This window comes from Mustela nivalis (genome assembly GCF_964662115.1).
Source record: "Mustela nivalis genome assembly, chromosome: 10".
Taxonomy (NCBI): domain Eukaryota; kingdom Metazoa; phylum Chordata; class Mammalia; order Carnivora; family Mustelidae; genus Mustela; species Mustela nivalis.
This window is the reverse complement of record NC_139029.1, coordinates 50,120,685-50,130,494: the sequence shown is the minus strand read 5'-3', so window position 1 is coordinate 50,130,494 and position 9,810 is coordinate 50,120,685. Positions and strand designations below refer to the sequence as shown.

At 42.1% G+C, this 9,810-nt stretch overlaps 1 pseudogene across 1 annotated transcript; it reads left to right on the top strand.

The window, feature by feature from the left end:
• Positions 1-7,689: 7,689 nt before the first annotated feature.
• Positions 7,690-8,339, top strand: LOC309843220 (large ribosomal subunit protein uL6 pseudogene; annotated as a pseudogene). Its single transcript has one exon. The product of its transcript is annotated as a large ribosomal subunit protein uL6 pseudogene (transcript).
• The last annotated feature ends 1,471 nt before the right edge of the window (positions 8,340-9,810 follow it).

The window sequence follows — 9,810 nt, the reverse complement described above, 5'->3', positions numbered from 1 at the left end:
TAAGTATTATTAATTGATATATTATAAAGCTGAGGATAAGGAAAGTTAAGCATTTTCCCTTGATCATGCAATCAGGAAAGGTAGAGTTGGCTTTACCCAATCTCCTAAACAGTCCAGTGTTCTTTTCTTTAAAAAAAAAAAAAAAAAAAAAAGACACTAGCCAAGGTTACTGGAAAAACCATCTCTAAATGTAGAGAAGGTCTTCTCTTCTCAGAGAGTCATTTAATTCAGAAGTCTCAAAATGGCAGCCTGGTGGCCATACTTAGCCTTCTGAACTATTTAGATTCTGAGTGCAAAGTGTTTTAAGAAATTTAAGTAAAGATTTAAACTTTGAGAAATTTCACATAAAAATCTGAATTTCCTGATTGTTTTGGGAAAAAATGAGCATATATTTTTTTAAGATTTTATTTATTTATTTGACAGACAGAGATCACAAGTGGGCAGAGACACAGGTAGAGATACAGGCAGAGAGAAGGAAGCAGGCCCCCTGCCGAGCAGAGAGCCTGATGTGGGGCTCGATTCCAGGACCCTGAGATCATGACCTGAGCCGAAGGCAGAGGACTAACCCACTGAGCCACCCAGGTGCCCCCAAAATGAGCATATTTGACAACACTGAGCATCTACCGAGGAAGGGCAGTGGAGACCGGGAGGTGAGGAGCAGATGCCCCTTTAGATGGGTGAGTCCCCTCAGGTCTTTGCAGTCCCTGCTATCCCTCACCCCCTGACACTAGACCTGCCTCACTTATAATATAGACCTGGCACCTGTGGACATTTATTTGTGCAACCCACGTTTTCCACCATTCTGCCTCATACAGTTAACCACCGTTTCCAGAGGGCCAGCCGTGTTTATGATTTGTCATCTAGAAATGGCAGTGAGCTATGATGACACTCGGACAGCCACTCTACAGGATGGCCTCCCTCGAGGCTGCGTGTGTAAGCAGTTTTCCATGCACATCCACTGAAGCAGAAATATGGCAAACTTCCAGCATCTTTGAGGCATGGAGATATTCAATCTGGACTTTCTTGAGCATGAAAGTGGATATATTTTGGGGGTCCTGACTCTTGAATGATCCAACTTGACATTCTACCTTGATCAAATTTACCAGACAAGTGCCCTGTTTCCATAGGCCTGTGCTCCCAGAGCCACGATATTTTAAGTGGTTCATAACCACATTAAACTTTCTAAAGAAGCTGAGGTTATGAAAACTAGTGCTGCCCAGGACACTGAGACAGTTCCACATTAAACTTTAAGTGAGCACAGGAAGTAAGTACACAAAACATATTCAGGAGGAGAGAGAGAGGAAAACCAGCAGATAACACATTAAAACGTTATTTTTTATATACAAAACTACCAAACTGCCTACAATTAGTGAATACAAATCACTTTTTGGCTCTGCAATAGTTCCTCACAGCACGCAAAAATAAGTTAAAACGTATGCCTAAGACCTTGATGTACATCTGCTCTTGATCTTCTGTCAATACAAAATATTTTTCCTCTTTCATCCTAAACAGTGGATCAGGAAGCCTGTAATGAACTATATAGCACAAGCCAATCTAAAAACATTTTTGAAACCCGAGAAAAGGGCTTCTCATTTGTCTCTCACCATAACTACAAAATACAAAGAAGAATCCAACTTTTATTTTTTAAAGGATTTATTTATTTATTTATTTATTTATTTGAGAGAGAGAGCATGAGTGAGAGAGAGAGCATGAGCTGGGAGTGGGAGTTTGGGGCCCAGTGGCAGGGGCGGGGGAAGTGGGGGGAGCATGAGTGGTAGAGGGGGAGGGGAAGAGGGAGAGGGAGACGCAGACTTCCTGTTTAGTAGGGAGCCCCACAAGAGGCTCGATCCCAGGACCCCGAGTTCATGAGCCGAAAGCAGATGCTTAACTGAGCCACCAGGTGCCCCGAGAATAACCAACTTTTAAGTATGCTGACTATCCTGGATTTTGCCACTATGAAACAGAGGTCACTGCAAACATAATTGCCTTAGACCAAGAGCCACCCCTGGAGGAGAATCAGCTGCCTCTCTGGACATCTATGGTTTGTTTTGTTTTGCTTTTTCAAATAGTGAAATGCTTGTGGTTAATTATTTTTGTGATTTCATTCCCTCGAGAAAAGGCACTACACACTTTCTATTGTGATTATGTAATAATAGAGTTAAAATCTATTGCCTGGTGTGATTGGTAAACACTAGCAAGCGAAGACGAGAGCACTCCAAAAACGAACAATCATTTTAAGGGAATATGTTAAAAATTCTAAATAATAAACCCCGTTACCACCTGGCCTGAGATAAAATTTGGTAACAAGGTACAGAAATGCTGTTTTCCTGTCTTATTCAGAGTACACCATTTACTCCAGGCTTTTTTATCTCTCTAATAAATGCCAGGTTTTATTGTCACATTTTATCTGCTTCTTGCCATTGACACCAAAAGCTCTGGAATGTGAGGTCTCTCTTTGAGCCACCATTTATCCCCACATATTTTTGCAGGGAGAACACCATTATAATTCTCCCAGGCTCTTGACTTGGTTTTTTAAACACAGCCCCAATGCACACACAGTGTATCTGTTTTCCTCTCAGAAGAGAAACATTCTTGATTACTCTCTTTTCCCCTCAGAGAAATGTACTACCCACAGATGACACAGATCTTTTGATCAACAAGCTTCCAATGAGATACAAGATATCTTCTCCACAATCTGCAAGGAAGCTGAACTTAATTTTTTTTTTCCTTTACTACAGCTAAAAAAAAAAAAAAAAAAAAAAAGTGGGTGGAATCCTATAAAACTGGAATGGAGGAGGCTTCCTTTAGGGAAGTGAGTAGAAAAACATTTGCAAGTTCACCCCAGGAAGTTGCATGGAAATTGATCCCCAAAAGTTATCCCCGAAATTTGATCAGAGAGTACTTTGTGTTTTCCTCTTGGATGGAGGATTTTTTTTTCCTTTTCTTTCTTCCTTTTTTTAAAATCTCATTGGACTCTGAGCTCTAGACTTGTAACAGTGTTAGGCATGCATTGTCACTAAAGGGTTTTCATCTCTGTGTCATTTTACAGACAAGCTCAGAGAATCCCTGAGCTAAAGGGAATTATTTGGATTCCTGTTTTACAGCTGAAGAAACTGAAGAAGAGAAGCAAAGAGTTTCCCACTGAGACACAGAAAGAGCCTGTTTCAGGGGCTCAGTCTGCAGGGTTTCAGAGTTCAAACGCCCACTCTGAACGCGTCAACAGGGGAAGGAGATAGCCTTCTACAACTAGCATGAAACGCTGGACCTTGTTACTCTCTCTATATATAACGTCATGTAGCCTGGTTGCATGGGGAGGGAGAGCAACAGAAAAATGTGAGGCAATTGTAGCTATATCCAAAATTGTCTTATTTTACCAAATTGGGTGTGATTTAAGAAATATACTTTCTCCCCTGCCACGACATTAGCGAGGCCCTTGGTGCCGCATACATCTAAATCCTTCCATTTCATTGTGCATTGGATAGTAGCTGTTCTCACAATCTAAAAAAAAAGACCATTTGGATATAGTGGAACCATATGGCAAAACTCCTTTCTCAGAACATGTGACTTTAAGTATGGAAAGCAAAAGCTTTTTGGTCACTAAAAAGAGGTACACTTCCTAGGCATACAAGTTTACCAACATTTCCAGTTATAAAATGAAGACTTTGTTTCAAGTGCAGAAAAAACCATGATAGTGATTTGGGAATCCTGCTGGAAGAAAGAGCAGTAACAGAGAGGAAGGCCAAAGTCCAGGATAACCTATCTCTAGCGTTGGTAAGTAGTGACAATAGTAGTGTATGTACTATTTAGCGAGCATTTTCCATGCATTTTTGATTTAATCCACACAATCCTTTTTTATTTTATTATTCTTTTTTAAATTTGAAAGAGAGAGCACGTGTGCATGAGGGGGCACAGGGGTTAGGGGCAGAGGGAGAAGCAGAATCCCTGCCGAGCAGGGAGCCCAATGTGGGGCTCAATCCCAGGACCCTGAGATCATGACCTGAGCCGAAGGCAGACACTTAACAACTGATCCACCCAGGCGCCCTGCACAACTCTTTATATTTGGTATTTTTGTTTCCATTTTACAGATGAGAACATGAAATTGGAGGGGGCAAAGTGACTCCCTCACGATCACACTCAGTGTCGGTGTAGTTAAACAAGTGGTCTTCTAGAACCAGACAGACTGGGGAATGTCAGATACATTTATCAGTCGTAGAGTAGCCAACTGTCCTAGTTGGCTCCAGACTCCGGTTTCTTGGAAGGCAGGACTTTCAGGGCAAACCAGGATGATGGCTCACCTGACAAGTTGTGTAGCCTTAAAGAAAGTACCTCCCTGCTCTGGCTCACAGAGGAATTTGGACCAGGATGATCTCTAAGGTTCACTGGAGTGTGACCATCTGATTTCCCTCTCTGCCTGGTGACATGGAAACATCTCTCTACTTATAACCTCAAAGAATCTGTAGCGTCACTGTCTTTACTCTTCGTCTCCTTATGATTGAGCTCTTCCAGTGTATTCTGGAAAGCCCCCTCTGTTGGAATCTACATGGCTACAAGAGAACTCATAACCACAGCTCTCCAGGGGACAGGCCTGGGCATGATAAACTTCCACTAGCACCTGCCTTAACATTTCAAGGGAGAATGCACATTTATTACAACTACTCGACCTCTCCCAGCGTCTGTTTTCCCATCAAAATGAGAATAATAAAACTTGTATCTCACGGGGTGAGTGCAAAAAGTGCTTTTATAAACCATAGAAAATATAAACATGAATCCCATCCTGCCTCTTATCAGAGTGTGGGGTGTGGGACTCACAAAGCTACTTGCATGTAGCCCAGGTCTGTGTCTGCTCCCACAGTCTTGTCCCACACAGCACCTAACCCGTATGGGTCGCTGATGGAATTTTCTATTCCGAAGAACCTGGATCCCCTCTTATTTTAGCCATGAGTCTAGCCATTTGCTGGCCATAACCTCTTGATCCAATCCTCGAGAAACAGGAAATTTGTTCTTTGCATCAGATTGGAGATAGAGATTAGGAAAACAGGATGGGGATCACTCAAACTCTGGGACATTAATTAAATGTTTAGAAGAGGAAAAAGGAAAACCGTTATTATGGTGGTGCAATTGTCTAACCTCTTAAATGGGCAAAATTGTCCCTATTCAGTCTAATTCACAGAGGTATTTTGAGGATCAGTGGGACATGAATGTGAAGCCTCTGTCAAAACCATGTAAAGGAGGCTACAAAATTAAATACGAGGCATGTTTGTGGGTAGGAATATAGACATATATTTCAAATTATATGCACATATATTTCATCTAGTCTGATGCTCTTATTTTACAAGTGATAATATGAGGAGCGGGAGGGTTAGTGACTTACACAGAGCCAAGGGCCATGATGAAAACTCAGATCGCTTGACATTCAGCCAGTGTTTAAGAATCATAAGAGTTGCCTTACTTTGAGATCCCCCAGAAGCAGGCTTTGAGGCAAGAATGCAAGTGCACGTGGTTTATTTGGGAAGTAGCTCCAGGGACCATAAGTCAGACAATGGGAAACAGATAGGGACAAGAAAGAACCAATCAAGCAAGGTTCCATTGTGGAAACGGGAGCGCCATCCTGCTGAGGGAATCAGGGAGGCCCCGTGGATCCTCTGTCTCAGTGTTATCCCAACTGAGAGACGAGACCACAGTTTTATTCTCATCAGTCATTGGGTGACAGCTGCTGGGGGAATGCCAATCTCTTCATCACTTCTAGCATATGTGCTAGAAAGGGCTCCAGTGACCACACAGTGCCCTCAGCAAAGATTCACAGGATTTGGGAATTAGAGGTTAAGCCAGCATGCCCAGCAGTGGTAAAGCTGAGGGGACACTGGCAGGCACAAATGACCATGTATGACTGGTGTCTTAGTGTCACCTCAAACTGCTAGTTGAATAGACCAGAGAATCCTGCAATGACCTCTGCCACTATATTCCATTGCTATGTAAACCCTATTAAGGCAAGAATACAAGTATTTATAGGTTTTTGTTTTGTTTTGTTTTGTTTTCCTGTTTTGTTCATTGCTGAATCTTCAAGTTCTAAAGCAGGGATAACCCTTATTAAATGCCGGTTGAGTGAATGAAGAACACCCCGACAACTGGCCAGTTGGCTTCTCCTTGAATGCTCCTCTGGTGAGGAGGCACATGGGATGAATGAAGGCAGCTGGATCATTTACGGAATCATCCTCTGACAGAAAGTTCTTCCTGACATTAACTTCTTATGTGCTTCCCCGCAACACTTATCTTCAGGCTCTAATTTTCTCTGGGACCAAAGAGGAATAAATCTAGCTTCTGGTTTCACTTGACAATATTTCAAATATATTTGGATAGCTGTGTGTGCCCGATTTCTTCCTCTCTGCTCTTATGATATGGTTTTTAAGAGCTTTCACTTCCCTAGTAGTGGGAAGAACATGGTGCTAAGCTCCAGCCCCATCACTTTCAAGGGGAATGATCTTGGGTAAATGTCTTCCTCTCAAAATATGTAGATGAGATTAATAAGAACTTTATTTCAGAGTTGGTGTGAAGATGCACTGAAACCATGTAGCTAAAGCTCCGCTGGCCCAGTACCTAGTACTTAGAAGCCCCCCACAAAGTGGGTTCCTTTCCAGTGCCCACGGCCCCATCAGCAGCCTCTGGTCATACTCCAGCTTGTCGGTAGATGGTTTTTCTCTCTCTCTCTCTCTCTCTCTTTCTTTCTTTTTTAAGATTTTATCCATTTATTTGAGACCGAGAGAGCAAGCACAAGAAGGGAGGAGGGTCAGAGGGAGAGGGAGAAGCAGATTCTCTGCTGAGCAGGGAACCTGATGTGGGGCTCCATCCCAGGCAGACACTTAACTGACTGAGCCCCCCAGTGCCCCAGTACACAGTTTGGATATGACATCCATAAATGGGCCTTCTTGTACATCTGTACGTAAATACAGAATACAGAGGGATTACAACATTCCTCACTCATCGACATTTTAAAAACTCGAGTCTCTCCATCAGTTTGTGACAGGCTCAGCATCAGTAAGCAGCCCTATTAATGCACCCTAAGAGTGTGACAGCTTTCTAGACAACCCCGTAGCAATAGTGTTTCCTACTGAGCTTATACAATTAAAATCCCAAGGCCTTATTTGTGTGGAATATTCTACCACTCGCTACCTCTGGTGCAATTGCTTTTTTGAACTGAAGTGTGGGGTTTTCTTTTGATTCTGATTGGATTTCTTTTTTAGTTATTCTCTCTTCTCACTACACCACCCCTGCCATTACAACACACGAGACTACCTCAGGAATCCCTACTACGCCTTTTACATGAAGAAGGAAGCAGAAGCCCTTAAACCACCAGACAGTTGTGGAGAATGTGCATTTGCCTTATGCAAACTCTTTTGACCTCTGAATCCACAAATACAAGAGAATTAGCAAATGAATGCAAGTAACAAGAGGAGATCCTAAAACAAAAACTCCAGAAAATGTTAGAATCTTAGCGCAGTAAAGGAGCCAAAAGTGCTGGACTGGAGGTTGAAGAGTTACTTTCAAGTCATGACTGTCACCAACTAGCTACGGGACTTGAGCAAGTTTTTCAAACTTCCTTAGGATTCAGTTTTCTCAACTATAAAAAGAAGAGTTGGGCTTTAAAAAAAAATAGACCTTAATAAATTATTGCTCTTTGCCACACCTACTGCAAGAATGAAGACCACTCTCATCAATCAGACTATCAACATTCCAACGGTTGTGGACAACACTAGGAAAGGACCCACTCTCATTGCAAAGGGCCCCAGAGGAGCCCTGCAAAGGGACTTCAATCACATCAATATAGAGTTCAGTCTCCTTGGAAAGAAAAAGACGACACTCTGGGTTGACAAATGGTGGGAAACTAGGAAAGAACTGGCTACTGTTCGCCCTATCTGTAGTTGCATACAGAACATGATCAAGGGTGTCGCCCTGGGCTCCCGTTACCAGATGAGGTCTGTATGTGCTCACTTCCCCATCCATGCTGTTATTCAGGAGAAGGACTCTCTTGTTGAAATCCAAAATTTCCTGGATAAAAACTACATCCACAGAGTTCAGATGTGGACAGGTGTTGTTTGTTCAGAATCTCAGGCCCAAAAAGCTGAGTTAGTTCTTGAAGGAAATGACATTGAACTCACATCAAAGTCATCTGCTGTGATGCAGCATACCTCAAAAGTTGAAAACAAGGAGAGCAGAAAACTTCTGGATGATGAGGTATCTATGTTTCTGAAAAAGGATCGGTTCAGCAGACGGATGAATCAGATCTAAGGTGTCCAGCTATGGAAATGGCAAGATGCCAGATGAAATCTCAGATTTATCAGTGATATTTTAAAAATGGAACACAAGCTGCACTGATTTGGGAAAGAAAAATAAATACAAAAAAATAAATAAATACATAAACTATAATTATCCTGATAATGGATCAATATTCAGCACTGAAAAGAAATCAACTATCAAGCAGGGAAATGACAGAAGGAACTGAAGTGTATACTGTAAGTGAAAGCAGCTAAAAAGGCTATGTACTGTATGATTCCTACGTACTGTGTGATTCCTACTACACGACACTCTGGAGAAGGTAAAACTACGGAGACATTAAAAAGATCAGTGATTGCTAGGGGTTGGGAGGGGTAAGCAGGTGGAGCACAGAGGATTTTAGAGCACTAAAATTCTTCCTTATGATACTAGAATGGTAGATACATGTCATTACATACTTGTCAGAATCCTTAGAATGTACACCATCAGGAGTGAACTATAATGAAAAAACAAAATCAAAAAGCCCCACCTTATGCACATTAAATAATAACAACACCACATATGCCTTACCATGTAATCCCCACAGCTAGGTTTTGCCGTCATCACCACCTTACAAATGAGGAAACTGAGGCTGGAAGGCGAGCATCAAAGGTAGGATGTGAACCTAGACCTTATGACCAGGAGTTTGGGGTCCTTTGCTTTTCACTCCACTGCCTCCTCCCAGATCTCAAATCCCACAGCGTTTCCTTGGAAATGAATTTGTACCTATTCAGCGTCCCAAATACAAAGGAAATTCTTTGCAAAACTGTTTTATTTGTTTTGTGCTATTTGCAGTGAGCAGTTTACATGGAAGGGCAGTAAATTAAAATGATTAACAGCATGGATTTTCGAGTCATTTACTAGCTATGTCACATCTGGCAAGTTAACATCTCCAAGCCTCAGATTCCTCATTTAGAAAATGGAAGTAATGACACGACTTTCTCTCCAAGACTGTTTTAGGGATTGTGGGAGATAGAGCATGTCAAGCACTGAGCCCAGTGCTTGGCATGAATAAGACTAAAGAAGGTTCTGTTACTATTATCCTTGGGTGCATTGTGCAGGCCATAAGAGGCAGCATGGTATGATTAAAAGTATGGAGTCCCTGGGTTGAAATCCCAGCTCTGCTACATACATACTAACCATTTACTTTGGACCCGCTGCTTACCCTCTCTGTGCTATAGTGTGCTTACTAGTGAAAAGGGGATGATCACAATAGCACTTAGCTTGTAGGATCATGGTGAGAAGACAATGAGCTAATGCATTTTAGATGCTTAGATGCGCTCTTGGCACAGAAGAAGCTTGTGTACATGCTAGCTATTGAGATCATCCCTCTTTCTTTCCTTCAGCAAATCTCAAGTCCATGGTTGCAACCAATTACTCAAAGAGCACTTTGGAATATATTCCCATTTTCTTAAGCCACACCAAAGGAATCAGCTCTCACGAGAGTCTACCTATGTCTGACTCGGGGCTACATCTCATCTGTTCTGAAGAGCATGCTGCAAT